Source organism: Ranitomeya imitator, chromosome 6, assembly GCF_032444005.1.
Source record: "Ranitomeya imitator isolate aRanImi1 chromosome 6, aRanImi1.pri, whole genome shotgun sequence".
NCBI lineage: Eukaryota > Metazoa > Chordata > Amphibia > Anura > Dendrobatidae > Ranitomeya > Ranitomeya imitator.
The window spans coordinates 229,080,156-229,098,306 of NC_091287.1; positions in this window are offsets into that span (position 1 = coordinate 229,080,156).

An 18,151-nucleotide genomic window follows, 5' to 3' on the forward strand; every position below is an offset into this window, starting at 1 on the left:
GCGGTCCGATGGGCCCAGTATCATACGAGGATACTTCAGGGCGAGGTGCTGTCACAACAAAAAAGGTTGGGGGGATGTCTGGAGAGCCTGCTGACCCTATCCCAAGACGCCATTGTATCCCTCGAATGGTGGCTAGACCGAGAGAACCTGTCCACAGGGGTCCCCTGGAAATATAATGTAACCCGTATATTCACCTCAGACGCTAGCCCTTCTGGGTGGGGGGCTCACATGGGGGATATATTGGTACAGGGGCGTTGGGATCAGTGTCAGATGGAAATGTCCTGAAACCTGAAGGAGTTAACGGCAGTGGAACAGGCTGTTAAATCACTCCTTGTCTATCTACAGGGTCACCACTGAACGGCTCCATCTTCAACCTCATCGTGGAAAGGTGGGGTCAACCGGAGGTAGACCTGTTCGCCACAAAAGAAAACAGAAAAGTGACACAATTCTGCTCTCTGAACCCGAGAGAAAATCCTCTGTCAGTAGACGCCCTCCTCATATACTGGAACTTCAGACTAGCCTACGCCTTTCCTCCCCTGTCTCTAATTCCTCTGGTGGTGAGGAAAATCAGGAAGGACAAAGCCACAGTGATATTAATTGCCCCCTTCTGGCCCAGAAGGACGTGATTTCCATGCCTAAGAGCTATGTCGATATCTGACCCATGGGTCTTACCAGACATCCCGGATCTCCTATCCCAGGGCCCAGTCTACCATCCTCGGGCGGTTGGCCTTCATCTGATGGTGTGGATTTTGAGCGGGCGCTGTTAAAAGATAGGGGGTTTCTCCGGCCCTCATTAATACTGCTGAAGAGCAGAAAAATAATCACCACAAAAATTTGTCAGGATCTGGAAGAGATTTCTTCAAAACTCGGGGGTAATAGCTAGTCAGTCAATACCGATAAACCAGATATTGGAATTCTTACAGAAGGGGTTAGATATGGGGTTATCCCCAAATACTCTTAAAGTGCAGGTATCAGCCTTAGGGGCCCTTTTTGGCTGCAACATTGCTGAGAATCACTGGGTCAGCAGATTCATCAGGGCGACAAAACGGTCTAGGCCAATGGTAAAAAATAGGGTCATGCCATGGGACCTGAACCTAGTCCTCTCAGCCATGACAGAGGCCCCATTTGAGCCGATTACTTCAGCCTCCATTAAAGATCTATCCCTTAAAGTAGCCTTCCTGGTGGCCCTAACATCGGCACGTAGGATAGGCGACATCCAAGCATTATCCAGAGTTCCCCCTTACATGCAGCTTAGGGATGATAGAGTAATACTGTCCCCTGATCCAGCATATCTTCCTAAAGTAGTGTCCAGATTCCACAGAACACAGGAAATAGTTCTTCCATCTTTTCTACCCAATCCTACTAACGATAAGGAAAGGAAGCTACACACTTTAGATGTAAAAAGATGTATCCTGGAGTATCTAGCAGTAACTGATCCCTGGAAGATAGATAACGCCCTATTCGTATCCTATCAGGGTAGTAGGAAAGGGCATAGAGCTTCGAAATCTACTTTAGCTAGATGGATCGGGGAGGCTATCTCGCTGGCATACATCTCAAAGGGCAAGCCGGCGCATGAAGGTCTTAAAGCACATTCCACTAGAGCTATGGCGGCTTCGTGGGCGGAAAGATTGGAGGTATTGATCGACCAGATTTGTAAGGCTGCTACTTGGTCTTCCCCAAACACATTCTATAACCACTATAGATTGAACCTGGGTGCCTCTTCTGACCTCTCTTTTGGTGTAAGGGTGCTGCAAGCTGTAGTCCCTCCCTAGTTAGTTACTCTCTGTAATTCTCTCCGTAGTGCTGTCATAGACGACCGATAAAGTCTTAGTTACTCACCGGTTAACGGTGTTTCTCGGAGTCCATGACAGCACCTGCACATACCCTCCCATCTTCTTAAGTTCTGGGTGTACACCTCTTCCTTTGTTTATACAATTCACGGGTAGTGAATAGTTAGTTATTGTATTATTGTTTATTATGTATGCTATTAACCTTGGTGGTCCTCTTGTGCTCTGTAAACCAACTGATGCGTGGGAGAGGTGCCGCCCTTATGTATCGGTAGGTTTTCCTGTTCCTGAAGGGCGGATCCCCTCTCTCCGTATTGCTGTCATGGACTCCGAGAAACACCGTTAACCGGTGAGTCCTTAAGGAATTAAAATGGAAAACCAAAAATACAAACATTGTAGGAGGAAAAAAAAAATCTCTTATTGTAGAAAATAGAAGAAAAATACTTAATTGGTATGTCTGCACTCATAACAACCCGTGTAATAAAATGCTCATTACATTTATTCCGCACAGTCAAAGCCAAAACAAAGGCTGTTTGTTCATTGACCCTCCTAAAAAGATGCAAAAAAGTAATATCCAAATTGCCTCTTCAGAGAGGAAGAGGACTTGAACTCTAAAGCCACCTATTGAAAGTAGCAATTCTAAAAGTCAATCTCGACCCTTTAACAAGCCTTGCCATACGTCTTGGCATAAAAAGCCAAACCAGCATCTCAATTTGTAGACACGCTGCTTTGGCTTTTTGTCCCTCGTCAGTGCAAAGTATGAGATCTGATTTGGCTTCTTAGTGGAATCTAAGAGTTATCGTTTCTCCTTCCCACTATGAAGCCTCTCACCTAGCCAAATCAGAACTCATACTTTGCATTGATGATACGCAATATGCCGAAACAGTGTCTGCAAATTGAGATTCTGGTTTGGCTTTTATTGTAAGTACCGTATATACTCGAGTCTTGCACTAATCGCGTCATCGCGCCTTCTGATCTGAGCGTCACTGCAAAGGATGCGGAAGACACAGCGGTGCCGACGGTGGAGCGGGGAGCAGGTGAATATGCCCCCGTTATACTCACCTGCTCCTGGCGCAGTCCCTGCACGTCTGTTCCCTGGCGCCGGCAGCTTCTTCCTGTAGTGAGCGGTCACATGGTACCGCTCATTACAGCAATGAATATGTGGCTCCACCACTATGGGAGTCAGGTCCATATTCATTACCGTAATGAGCGGTACCATGTGACTGCTCACTACAGGAAGAAGCTGCCGGCGCCAGGGAAAAGACGTACACGGACCGCGCCAGGAGCAGGTGAGTATTATTGCACAGCTCCTCTCCCCCTCCCCTGCTGACCCCTGGGTATGACTCGAGTATAAGCCGAGAGGGTTACTTTCAGCCCCAAAAACTGGGCTGAAAATCTCGGCTTATACTCGAGTATATACGGTAATATGACAAGGCTCGATAAAGGGTCGATGGTGACTTTTAGGATTGCTTCTTCCAATAGATGACACTAGAGTTTAAGTAATCTTCCTCTCTAAAGAGGCAATTTGCATATTTTATTTCACAGAGGAGCATTGCAAGTCCTATAAGCCTCATCACATTGGCATGACAGGCATTACAATCTCCACAAGAAGAAATGTTACCCCTGAGATCCCCAAAAACACTATTAGGCTATGTGCACACGTAAGAAAAGAGGTGCAGAATTTTCTGCACAAAATCCGCAGCTCCTGGCAGAATTTTCTGCGTTTTTTTTCCCCATTTAATAACATTGTACTGTACACCACAGTGCGGATCTGCAGCGTTTCTGCGCGGAAAAATCCGCTGCGGCTCCGCAGCAAATCCGCATCGTGTGCCATACCCTTAGTCCTAAGAAACTAAGCTCATATAGAGCATTGGCAACAGGCAAAAAAAAACAACAATGGAGCTTGTGAGATTGGTAAAAAATTCCATTTTTTTTCTTTTTGCAAAATCTAAAAAAAAATATTCTGTAATGCTAATGACTCATAGGATAACGTTAATGTTTCAATGATATCACATGTCAGTAGTGGGATGGCTGTTTTTCATTGCTGAAATTAGCTTCCTTTTTCACCTGCAGGTGCATGAGTGATATGTTACTTATACAGTGGGGCAAAAAAGTATTTAGTCAGTCAGCAATAGTGCAAGTTCCACCACTTAAAAAGATGAGAGGCGTCTGTAATTTACATCATAGGTAGACCTCAACTATGGGAGACAAACTGAGAAAAAAAAATCCAGAAAATCACATTGTCTGTTTTTTTATCATTTTTTTTGCATATTATGGTGGAAAATAAGTATTTGGTCAGAAACAAACAATCAAGATTTCTGGCTCTCACAGACCTGTAACTTCTTCTTTAAAGGGAACCTGTCACCCCGTTTTTTCAGATTGAGCTATAAATACTGTTAAATAGGGCCTGCGCTGAAGAAGAAAAGAGCGCTGTGAACACGCCCACCTGACCAGACCAGCCTGATTGACAGGCGAAAATGGCGACTTTGGTAATGTATTTCTCAGCATACATGGGGAATCAGGGTACACTACATACACTATAGTAACGCACAGCGCAGGCCCTATTTAACAGTACTTATAGCTCAATCTGAAAAAACGGGGTGACAGGTTCCCTTTAAGAGTCTCCTCTTTCCTCCACTCATTACCTGTAGTAATGGCACCTGTTTAAACTTGTTATCAGTATAAAAAGACACCTGTGCACACCCTCAAACAGTCTGATTCCAAACTCCACTATGGTGAAGACCAAAGAGCTGTCAAAGGACACCAGAAACAAAATTGTAGCCCTGCACCAGGCTGGGAAGACTGAATCTGCAATAGCCAACCAGCTTGGAGTGAAGAAATCAACAGTGGGAGCAATAATTAGAAAATGGAAGACATACAAGACCACTGATAATCTCCCTCGATCTGGGGCTCCACACAAAAATCCCACCCCATGGGGTGAGAATGATCACAAGAACGGTGAGCAAAAATCCCGGAACCACGCGGGGGGACCTAGTGAATGAACTGCAGAGAGCTGGGACCAATGTAACAAGGCCTACCATAAGTAACACACTACGCCACCATGGACTCAGATCCTGCAGTGCCAGACGTGTCCCACTGCTTAAGCCAGTACATGTCCGGGCCTGTCTGAAGTTTGCTAGAGAGCATTTGGATGATCCAGAGGAGTTTTGGGAGAATGTCCTATGGTCTGATGAAACCAAACTGGAACTGTTTGGTAGAAACACAACTTGTCGTGTTTGGAGGAAAAAGAATACTGAGTTGCATCCATCAAACACCATACCTACTGTAAAGCATGGTGGTGGAAACATCATGCTTTGGGGCTGTTTCTCTGCAAAGGGACCAGGACGACTGATCCGGGTACATGAAAGAATGAATGGGGCCATGTATCGTGAGATTTTGAGTGCAAACCTCCTTCCATCAGCAAGGGCATTGAAGATGAAACGTGGCTGGGTCTTTCAACATGACAATGATCCAAAGCACACCGCCAGGGCAACGAAGGAGTGGCTTCGTAAGAAGCATTTCAAGGTCCTGGAGTGGCCTAGCCAGTCTCCAGATCTCAACCCTATAGACAACCTTTGGAGGGAGTTGAAAGTCCATGTTGCCAAGCGAAAAGCCAAAAACATCACTGCTCTAGAGGAGATCTGCATGGAGGAATGGGCCAACATACCAACAACAGTGTGTGGCAACCTTGTGAAGACTTACAGAAAACGTTTGACCTCTGTCATTGCCAACAAAGGATATATTACAAAGTATTGAGATGAAATTTTGTTTCTGACCAAATACTTATTTTCCACCATAATATGCAAATAAAATGTTAAAAAAACAGACAATGTGATTTTCTGGATTTTTTTTTTCTCAGTTTGTCTCCCATAGTTGAGGTCTACCTATGATGTAAATTACAGACGCCTCTCATCTTTTTAAGTGGTGGAACTTGCACTATTGCTGACTGACTAAATACTTTTTTGCCTCACTGTGTATACGAGGGACGATCCAAAAGTAATGATACTAAACACAATGAATATAGTCAAAAAAAATTATTTTTCTACATAGTCTCCTAACAAGTCTATACATTTAGTCCATCTCTTTTCTAAACTTAGAATTCCCTTTGAAAAAAATTCTTGATCTTGACCCTCAAAAAAATTCCCAACAGCGGTTATCACATCGCTATTGTCAAATTTCTTGCCCCGGAGGTGTTCCTTGAGTCGAGGAAAGAGAAAGAAGTCACTGGGGGCTAGATCTGGCGAATAGGGGGGGTGTTCCACCAGTTCAAAGCCCGCTTCTTGAATGGTAGCCATGGCAACTGCAGCTTTGTGAGCCGGCGCGTTATCTTGGTGAAACAGCACTTCAGCCCGCAGTTTGCCACGCCTTTTCTCCTTGATAGCCTCCCACAATCTTCATATTTGTTCTGCGTAGTAGGAGCCCGTAATAGTGGCTCCCATCTCCAAATAGTCCACCATAATAATTCCTTCAGCGTCCCAAAAAACGGACGCCATAACCTTCCCTGCTTGACACTTTGAATTTCTTTGGCGTCGGTTCATCGGCTCGTTTCCATGTCATCGATTGTTGTTTAGTTTTGGGATCAAAGTGGTGGATCCAGGTCTCGTCCATGGTCAAAAAACGTGACAAAAAATTTTCCTTGTCTACTTGGAACTTTTCGAGATTTGCTATTAAAATGTCAACTCGTTTCTTCTTTTACTCATCAGTTAACATTTTTGGCACCCAACGCACGGAGACCTTTCTCATATGCAATTATTTTGCAAGGATTCTTTGAATACTGCCATATGAGATCCCTGGGACCTCAGCTACATGCCTGATAGTCACTCTTCGATCTGCCAATACAACTTCTTCAACTTTTTTCATGTTTTCTTCATTGAGGGACGTGGATGGGTGTCCTTCACGATGTTCATCTTCCGTCGATGTTCTTCCCAGCTTAAATTCCTTGGCCCAGCGTGCAACTGTGGAATATGGAGAAGAGTCCCCCAATGTTTCCACCAAGTCGCTGTGTATGTCTTTGGTAGTCATTTTTTTCAAGCAGAGGTATTTGATGACAGCTCTGAGCTTGGTTTTTTTCCTTTTTGATGTTCACTCCTCGGCAGTTCATATTCAAATGAATGTAGCTCCCGGGTCTATTTAAGTGTTTTTTTTTTTTAACTGGACTAGTGGGTACCTAAGAGAGAAGAAAACATTTTATTTTAATTTCTGTGTGCATTAGAAATAACCGATTATCATTAAATTTGGATCGCCCCTCGTATATATGAAACAATGAAATGCTTCATACACCCTCTTCAATAATATACAGTCTATTGAAGTTTCGTTTTTACAACTGCCCCCCCCCCCCAAAAAAAAAAAAAAAAAAAAGCTCCTGAGAACTTCTGGAAATGTGTCTTGAGATAAGAAGTGGCTGTGCACAGTGACTTGATGGTGTGCATGCACAGCCAATGAAAGTCATACTGGCAGCTCATCAATACAAACCCCATGATACCAAGTAAAGTGTTTCATGTATCATTCATAGCAGCAGGTAGAGCATTGCTTAAATGTAGTACACTTAAGCCGTATATTCCTCGCGGACCCTTTGTTGACGTGACTTAATGGCTTATCCATAATGCTCTATTCTTTTATCGAGAGATTTCTTAACAAAGGTGATCACAAAATAATTGTAATATGCCCTGGCAGCAGGTCACTTGTGAAATATTTGTTTTCACGAGTATTAGGAATGACAGTCATTCAATGTATAGGATTATTTACATTTCATTAAATCTTTTCTCCTTAACTGCATATCTTCTGATACTCTAAACCTAGATGCCAATCGAGGACCAGATATTGCTGTTTTACTTTTACTGTATCTTTGTAGCACTGTCTTGTAATGCAGGACATCATGTAAAACACTCCTCTGATAAGTAGGAGACACTTCACATGCTGAGATCCTTCTCCGACACAAGAAACGCCACAATCCAATTCACTCTGTTCCCTAATTACTACTTTCCAGCTCCTGTTGATACACATAACTCAATTTCAGTTGCAGACAGACAACAGTGATAACTGAAAGTTCTGCTGGCAAACCGATACATTGCTTGGGTTCCTATGAATATAAAATGTCTGTGCTCTGATCATCATTTGTATAAAGCAATTGCTTTGCATTGTACCTGGAAGTATAATAAATGGAGAGTACTATTTATGTAAGTAGCTGGTGATATAGCTCCAGCACCTTCCCTCCTACTTGTTTTCTATGTCTTCCCCTCCTAGTAAGCTTTTAATTTAACCCCTTAGTGACAGAGCCAATTTGGTACTTAATGACCAAGCCAATTCTTACAGTTCTGACCACTGTCACTTTATGAAATTATAGCTCTGGAACGCTTCAATGGATCCCTCTGATTCTGAGATTTTTTTTTCGTGACATATTGTACTTCATGTTAGTGGTAAAATTTCTTCAATATAACTTGCGTTCATTTTTTGCAAAAAATGAAAATTTGGCGAAAATTTAGCAATTTTCAAACTTTCATTTTTCTACCCTTAAATCAGAGAGTGGTGTCACACAAAATAGTTAATAAATAACATTTCCCACATGTCAACTTTACATCAGCACAATTTTGGAAACAATTTTTTTTTGTTAGGACTAGTGATGAGCGAGTGTACTTTAGGTTGGCTGATCAACTGGAAAAAATAAAGACTATGCCCTGTAACCTATCAGATGTTCCTGGGCCTTCATCTGGACTCAGTAAGTAAAAAATGTTTACTGCCAGAAACCAAGAGGTTAACTATAATTAATAAATTAGGTCTAGCAAATGACAGCCCTAGAATGTCCTTGAGGGAAGGTATGTCTTTGCTGGGCCCCTTGACCTCGTGCATCCCTGCAGTTCAGTGGGCCCAGCTTCATAATTGGAAAGTTACAGAAAATCATCTTACAAGAGGAACAAATACTCCAGGGTAAATTAGAGGGCATAATATCCCTACCGTCAGAAGTAATCAGTTCTCTAACTTGGTGGCTGGATCCAAACAATCTCTTGGGAGGAGTCCCTTGGTTTGTGGTCCCCTCAAATATAGTTACTACGAAAGCTAGCCCCTTTGGGTGGGGGGTGCATTTAGAGGAAAATATAATTTAGGGACGATGGTCTAGGGCAGAAGCTGATGACTCATCAAATGTGAGGGAGCTAAAGGCTATATATCACGCCATACAGTTAGGGCCAGAAATATTTGGACAGTGACACAAGTTTTGTTATTTTAGCTGTTTACAAAAACATGTTCAGAAATACAATTATATATATAATATGGGCTGAAAGTGCACACTCCCAGCTGCAATATGATAGTTTCCACATCCAAATCGGAGAAAGGGTTTAGGAATCATAGCTCTTTAATGCATAGCGTCCTCTTTTTCAAGGGACCAAAAGTAATTTGACAATGGACTCTAAGGGCTGCAATTAACTCTGAAGGCGTCTCCCTCGTTAACCTGTAATCAATGAAGTAGTTAAAAGGTCAGGGGTGGATTCCAGGTGTGTGGTTTTGCATTTGGAAGCTGTTGCTGTGAGCAGACAACATGCGGTCAAAGGAACTCTCAATTGAGGTGAAGCAGAACATCCTGAGGCTGAAAAAAAAGAAAAAATCCATCAGAGAGATAGCAGACATGCTTGGAGTAGCAAAATCAACAGTTGGGTACATTCTGAGAAAAAAAGGAATTGACTGGTGAGCTTGGGAACTCAAAAAGGCCTGGGCGTCCACGGATGACAACAGTGGTGGATGATCGCCGCATACTTAATTTGGTGAAGAAGAACCCGTTCACAACATCAACTGAAGTCCAGAACACTCTCAGTGAAGTAGGTGTATCTGTCTCTAAGTCAACAGTAAAGAGAAGACTCCATGACAGTAAATACAAAGGGTTCACATCTAGATGCAAACCATTCATCAATACCAAAAATAGACAGGCCAGAGTTAAATTTGCAGAAAAACACCTCAAGAAGCCAGCTCAGTTCTGGAAAAGTATTCTATGGACAGATGAGACAAAGATCAACCTGTACCAGAATGATGGGAAGAAAAAAGTTTGGAGAAGAAAGGGAACGGCACATGATCCAAGGTACACCACATCCTCTGTAAAACATGGTGGAGGCAACGTGATGGCATGGGCATGCATGGCTTTCAATGGCACTGGGTCACTTGTGTTTATTGATGACATAAGAGCAGACAAGAGTAGCCGGATGAATTCTGAAGTGTACCGGGATATACTTTCAGCCTAGATTCAGCCAAATGCTGCAAAGTTGATTGGACGGCGCTTCATAGTACAGATGGACAATGACCCCAAGCATACATCCAAAGCTACCCAGGAGTTCATGAGTGCCAAAAGGTGGAACATTCTGCAATGGCCAAGTCAATCTCCAGATCTAAACCCAATTGAGCATGCATTTCACTTGCTCAAATCCAGACTTAAGACGGAAAGACCCACAAACAAGCAAGACCTGAAGGCTGCGGCTGTAAAGGCCTGGCAAAGCATTAAGAAGGAGGAAACCCAGCGTTTGGTGATGTCCATGGGTTCCAGACTTAAGGCAGTGATTGCCTCCAAAGGATTTGCAACAAAATATTGAAAATAAAAATATTTTGTTTGGGTTATGTTTATTTGTCCAATTACTTTTGACCTCCTAAAATGTGGAGTGTTTGTAAAGAAATGTGTACAATTCCTACATTTTCTATCAGATATTTTTGTTCAACCCTTCAAATTAAACGTTACAATCTGCACTTGAATTCTGTTGTAGAGGTTTCATTTCAAATCCAATGTGGTGGCATGCAGAGCCCAACTCGCGAAAATTGTGTCACTGTCCAAATATTTCTGGCCCTAACTGTATCTAACTTTCTTCCGCAGCTACCAGGATCTCATACCAGAATTCAGTCGGACATCACCTCAGTAGCATATCAAAACCACCAAAGAGATACGCAATCAGAGACTCTCATGTCTATCGCAGAGGAGATTCTAAAACTGGTCAAAAAACATCTGTCCCTGTAAGCCCTGCATGTCAGAGGGATAGACAACTTCAGAGCAGATTTTCTCAGCCGCTGTACCCTGCATCAAGGGGAATGGTTGCTCAGCCGTCGAATCTTCAGGATGATAACGGTCATGTGGGGCATGCCACAGATAGACTTGTTCGCCACAAGGGACAACAGGCAGGTCGAGAGATTTGCTTCACTATACAAGACAGACAATCTAGATATACTCGACGCCTTGCAAACCCCATGGACATTTCGCCAGGCTTATGCCTTTCCACCAATGATACTATATAAAGATAAGGGAGGAAGGAGCGTGAGTGTTCTTAATAGCCCCATTTTTGCCCATGAGGCTGTGGTTCTCATGGCTGAGAGCCATGTCAATCTCCGACCCATGGATTCTCCCTTTGGACCGAGACATGCTCTCACACGAACCCTTTGACACACCCTCAGGTCAAAGGCTTACGCCTCACGGCATGGAATTTGAGAGGCAGCTACTGAACCTTAGAGGATTCTCTGATAATTTAATTGATACCCTCTTAAAAAGCAGAAAAGAGGCCACAACCAAAATTTACACCAGGGTCTGGAAAAAAAATTAAAATTTCCATTCAGCAGACTTTTCCAGTGGGGTTCCTATCTCTGCTATCTTAGAGTTCCTGCAGAAAGGACGTGACTTAGGACTGTCAGTTAATACTCTAAAAGTTCAAGTTTCAGCTCTGGGAGCTTTGTATAGTTATGACGTCGCGGACAATAGATGGGTAGCTTATCTCAGCATGTCAGCGTACAGACCAGGTGCACATACCACAGGTACCACCTTGGGACCTGAACTTAGTCTTAGATGCCTTGACAGATGCCCCGTTCGAGCCCTTCCTTTCGGCCTCAATGAAGTGTATCTCATTAAAGACTGTTTTATTAGTAGCTTTGGTATCGGCTAGGAGAGTGAGCGATCTCCAGGCCCTGTCAATTGATCCTCCCTTCTTGTCAGTATTTTCCGACAGAATAGTGTTAAAAACTGACCCATCCTATCTCCCCAAAATGGCTATGAAATTCCATAGATCCCAAGAAATCTACCTTCCCGCCTTTTATGATAACCCAACATCACCAGAGGAAGAAAGATTTCACGCCTTGGACGTAAAAAGGGCCGTCCAAACCTATTTAGATAGGACTAGACCCTGGAGACAGAGCAGGGCTTTGTGTCTTTTCAGGGTAACAAGAAGGGATCCAGGGTCACGAAGGGCACGCTGTCTTGATGGATCAGAGACACAACACCACTGGCATATGTGGCAAAAGGAAGGAATCCACCACAAAGCATGAGGGCGCAATCTGCAAGGGCTATATCTTCCCCCTGGGCCGAAAAAGCAGATGACCCGATAGACCTTATATGTAAGGCCGCAACCTGGTCTTTGCCTTCTACCTTTTATAGGCACTATAGGCTAGACTTATCTTCTTCAACTGACTTAGTCTTTAATAGATCAGTTCTTGAGACGGTGGTCCCCCCCACAAATATTAACCCCACTTGCCAACGCTACAGGGCAAGTGGGAAGAGCTGGGCAAAGCGCCAGAATTGGCGCATCTAATAGATGTGCCTTTTCTGGGCAGCTGTGGGATGCTATTTTTAGGCTGGGGGCCAATATCCATGGCCCTTTACCAGCCTGAGAATACCAGCCCCCAGCTGTCTGCTTTAGCAAGGCTGGCTGTTAAAAATGGGGGGACCCCACACCGTTTTTTTAAATTATTTAAATCATTTTAAAAAAAAAACAGAATGGTGACTCCTCTATTTTTGATAACCAGCCTTGTTGAAGCTGACAGCTGAGGGTTGCCGTGAGTGACAGCTGTGAGTTTTGCCTGGCTGGTTATCAAAAATACAGGGGAACCCACGCCGTTTGTTTTAAAAAAAAAATTATTTACAGCTCAGGAGCCGGCTAATGAATGCACCAATCAGCCGCTCCTGCTCTCGTTGCTTTAGCGGCAGCATGTGTAGGATGATGGGAGCTGTAGTCACATCAGCTGACAGCAGTGACCAGAAGTAAACGTCAGCTGAGCACTAGCAATCTCTTTTAACAGCATAGGAACTGCAGTTCTGTGACCAGTGGGGATGATTTCACCGCCAATCAGAAGCGGCGTTTGCCTTGCCATCATGCACATGACAGCGTGACAAAAATCTGGTGTTCGGGCAGCCAAACCTAAACAGTAACACGGATTTCCTTGTGATGTCTGTTTTCGGTGTCCGTACCTGAACAGTAGGTGTTCAGTACAGCCACCGAATTTTACTGTTTGGGTTCGCCCATCTCTATGTATCAATACATTATAAACTCTGAGAGCTCCTGACAAGATGTTTTATTGTCCCTATAACTTCCCCAATGAATACCCTATATAACTATCAAATGCTGTAATATTCTAAATTCAGCTACCAGTGGATTTAGAAAAAGGAGGAGAATATCAGGGTAGGGAAGAGGTAGGTACTGTGAGCTAATACCTGCTCCTGTTTTTCAGAGTGGCAGAAGCTCAGTTTGATATGACACATGAACATGACTGTCATGCATTGATGGAAGCAGAAACATAGTGTTTGGCAAATATCACCGATATACCACTCACTAATGCTTTGGCTGAACAGGAAGCTAAGGAAGCAGCATGACTACCTCTGACTGGAATACTGGCTATAGTAGGCGTGGCACCCCCAGGGGACTCAGAGACTAAGAGTGCCGGAAGCCCTTTTATAACAGTGGAGATTGTCACCACATACGCCCCAATGACCAAAGCTAGCACAAAATTTTTATTAGTGTGGTGGATTGTAGAGGTACCCACTTTTCTGGGGTATTGATTAAACAGATCATGGCCAATCTTGGAATAGAACAGGCTTTCCACGTTCCATATTACCCACAAAGTAGTGAGAAGGTAGTATGCCTAAACGGTACTCTGAAATTAAAAAATCCAGAAGTGCATGGAATAAACACACTTGTTCTGGGTAAATTGTTTGCTCATTCAGTGAGGACCGAAAAAAAGCTGGTCTCATATGAAATACTGTTTGTTAGTGTCCCTAAGACAGATTTTCATTTCCCACAGCAGCTGCAGATCTTCTACGGTCCCCTCACTGAATAAGTCTTGGAATTACATAAACATCTAATTGCTACTCATAGTTGTGTTCTTTCCTCTGTTCCAGAACCCAACTCTAATTGGAACTCATGCTTTGTTACCAGACTGATTTGTTGTCAAGAGTAGTGTTAAGCATTCCGATAATGCAAGTATCGGGTATTGGTCGATATTTGCGGTATCGGAATTCCGAAACCGAGTTCAGATACTTTCAGTATATCGGATACCGGAATCGGAAGTTCCCATAATTCAAAGAGCCCGAATTCAGCCAATGAGGAATGATTAGAAGTGTGGGCACATCCTGTTCTGCATGGTAGGCATGTAACTACTGGCATGGCTGTGATTGGCTGCTGAAATGATGTCATGATGCACTATAAAAGTCACCGCCGCCATTTTGGGTTCACTCTGCTGTGAATTCAGTTAGGGACAGGACGCTGTGTTCTGACTGAGGGCCAGGTTAGAGATAGCGATTTGCTTAATTGTGCTTTACCCAGGCTAATTTAGCAACTGCTGTGTGAGAACCTTGTTTTTGCTTTGCTGCGCTGTTCACAGCTGTCTGTAAGGTCTGTGTTTGAGTGCAGCTCACGCTGTTGTCTGTTCTACAGCCACCGCTGGTTGTAGTCAACTCAGCGTGCGTCACTGCCTCATACTGTTCAATTGTCCTTTTTTGCATTAGTGCTGCCTGCAGCACATTTTTCCTGTTTTTTTCCAATTAGTGGGTTTCCATCCGTATCCTGCTAGATTGTGGAAAAACACTATATAGGATTACATAGAGGAGCTTTTTTTGGCCTTGCAGCTCCGTTCACGGCTGTCTGCATGGTCTGTGTGTGAGTGCAGCTCACTCTGTACTCTGTTCTGCCGCCATAGCCGGTTGCAGTCAGCTCAGGGTGCGTCACTGCCTCATACTGTTCCATTGTCCATTTTTCAATTAGTGCTGCCTGCTGCACCTTTTTTCAAATTTTGCCTATTAGTGCGTTTCCATCCGTATCCTGCTAGATTTTGGAAAAACACTATATAGGAGTACATAGAGGAACTATTTTTGGCCTTGCAGCACCGTTCACGGCTGTCTGCACGGTCAGTGTGTGAGTGCAGCTCACTCTGTTGTCTGTTCTGCCACCACAGCCGGTTGTAGTCAGCTCAGGGTGCATCACTGCCTCATACTGTTCCATTGTCCTTTTTTCAATTAGTGCTGCCTGCTGCACCTCTTTTCAAATTTAGCCTATTAGTGGGTTTCCATCCGTATCCTGCTAGATTGTGGAAAAACACTATATAGAAGTACATAGAGGTGCTTTTTTTGGCCTTGCAGCGCCATTCACGGCTGTCTGCACAGTCTGTGTGTGAGTGCAGCTCACTCTGTAGTCTGTTCTGCGAAAAAAACAAAAAGTTAATAAAGTTCACCAAACACTCCACTTTACAGTTGTGTAGGCCACATTAGCTCATATTAAAGTCTAGTTCACACTTTAGAAAATTAGTGTTTCTTATACCTGTTAGGAGTTGTTCAGGAATAAGCACACAAAGCCCTTAGTACTTTTCTGCCTATATTTATCAGTCTACCAAGATGAAGAAGGCAGGGAGTAAGGCACGTGTGTTGTGAATTCTGCTTTTGGGCTCCCTCCGGTGGTTGTAGGTGGTAATGCAGTTGTCTCTGGGCTGCAGTCCTGGACAGGTGTATCTGCTGATTGCAGTTCTGACTGGGGTATTTAGGTTTGCAGGACTCATTAGTCCTTGCCAGTTGTCAATGTTTCTTGGGAAGTATTGGATCCCTGTCTGGCTTCTCCTGCTTAGCTGCCAATTCAGCAAAGATAAGTGTCTGTTTCTTTTTCTATGGCACACAAGCTGTGTGCTTGTTTTTTGATTGTATTCCTGCTCTGAGTTTAGTAGTCTCTGGAGTTGCAGATATACGTTCCACGTCTTTAGTTAGATGGATTAAGTTTTTGTATAATCTGCTGTGGATATTTTTGGAAGGGTTTTAATACTGACCGCACAGAACTCTGTCCTATCCTTTCCTATTTTAGCTAGAGTGGCCTCTTGTGCTAAATCCTGTTTTCTGACTGTGTGTGTCTTTCCTCTTCTACTCACAGCCAATATTTGTGGGGGGCTGCCTATCCTTTGGGGTTCTGCTCTGAGGCAAGGTAGAATTCCTATTTCCATCTTTAGGGGTATTTAGTCCTCTGGCTGTGACGAAGTATCTAGGGCTTGTTAGGTACACCCCACGGCTACTTCTAGTTGCTGTGTTAAGATCAGGATTTGCGGTCAGTATAGTTACCTGTTGTGAATTCTGCTCTTGGGTTCCCTCCAGTGGTTGTTGGTGGGAATGCAGTTGTCTCTGACTCGCAGTCCTGGCCAGGTGTATCGGATGATTACAATTCTAACTGGGATATTTAGGTGTGCAGGATCCTTTAGCCCTTTCCAGTTGTCAATGTTTCTTTGGAAGTATTGGATCTCTGTCTGGCCTCTCCTGCTTATCTGCCAGTTCAGCAAAGATAAGTGTCTGTTTCTTTTTCTGAAGCACATATGCTGTGTGCTTATTTTCAGTGCTGATCTTTTGTTTCTATTTGTCCAGCTTAGACTGTGTCAGTTGTTTTTCTCAGTCTGGTTGGATTCTCTGGAGTTGCAGTTATACTCTCCACATCTTTAGTTAGGTGGTGGAGTTTTGTATTTTCTGCTGTGGATATTTTTGCAGTATTTTTATGCTGACCGCTTAGTATCCTGTCCTGTCCTTTTCTATTTAGCTAGAATTGGCCTCCTTTGCTAAGCCTGTTTTCTGCCTGCGTGTGTCTTTTCCTCTCCAACTCAGTCATTATTTGTGGGGGGCTGCCTATCCTTTGGGGATCTGCAGGCAAGATAGTATTCCTATTTCCATCTTTAGGGATATTTAGTCCTCCGGCTGTGTCGAGGTGTCTAGGTTTTGTTAGGCACACCCCACGGCTACTTCAAGTTGCGGTGATAAGATCAGGGTTTGCGGTCAGTAGAGTTACCACTTACTCCAGTGAAGGTTTTCATGCTGCTCCAAGGCCACCTAATCATAACAGTTACCACCTACTCCAGTGAAAGTTTTCATGCTGCTCCAAGGTCACCGGATCATAACACATGTGGTCGTGGGCGTGGAGCAGGGAGAGGACATGGGGATTCTGTGCCTGCTGTGGGCACCGGTGACTCATCATCCCCCAGTATTAGCAGGGAACAGTCCTTCATGCACAGCTTTGTAGGAGATCGCCATACCCCACTGCTGCGGGATGAACAAATTGAAGCCGTTGTCAGATGGATGGCAGCTAACGCATCGACTTCAATTAGTGCCACATCCTCTCAGGCAAAGAGCACTGGAGAGCACCCATCTGTCTCTTCACCACCTGCCAAATTGCCCAGGCAGTCAAAGAGCCCAGGACAGGAGCCATCTCTACTTCTGTTCTCTGAATCTCTTGGCTTGGAAAGAGGAGGCCAGCCAAGCAGCATTCCAGAAATGGAAGAAGAGGTAGTATGCAGTGATGCCCAACAGCTTTGTCTCTCTGAATCTGAAGAGGCGGGTGGGACAGTGCCTTCGGTCAGCACACCTCAGTATGCATCTGATGATGAGACTCCGGTGCCACTTTCTGGTGCTTACTGTGCTGCCAAGACTACCCAGGAGAAGCAGTTGGTGGAAGAGGGTAGTGTAGATGATGAGGTCCTTCACCCATCATGGCGTTAGGTACAGGAAGGTGGTGGGAGCAGCTCTGAGGAAGAGATTCCCCAAACGACCCAAAGAGGGAGGGGGAAGACTGTGTTGCCTGTAGCCTCCACTTCGGCACCCATTAGGAGCATGCCTCTTCCAAAAGCCAAAACGGGCGCTCCCAAGACTTGCAGTGCCTGGTCCTTTTTTGACACAGTTGCAGATGACATTTGCTTTGTCAAATGCAAGCTGTGTCATCAGAAAGTCAAAAGAGGGAAAATTGTCAGCAACCTCAATACCACAAATATGTGGAAACATGTGCGGACCAAGCACGTGGTGGAGTTACAAAAACAGACTGAAGACTTGGGCCAACCAACAGCGGCACCTACCACCTTTTCAGCTCGTGTTGTAGCCTCTTCCTCCAGCTCACACACAGCTGGTTCGGCTTCCTCACAGGATCGCCATGCAAGAACCTCTGGCACTGTTGTCCAGAGACCCAGTGTAATTCCACCCACAGCACCACGTTCCCAGTCATCCTCACACTCCCAGCACAGTGTACAGCCATCGGTAGCACAGGCATGGGAGAAAAAGCGGCCATTCTCTGCAAACCACCCCCGAGCACAGGCTCTAAATGCTGGCATTGCAAAACTACTGTCCCTTGAAA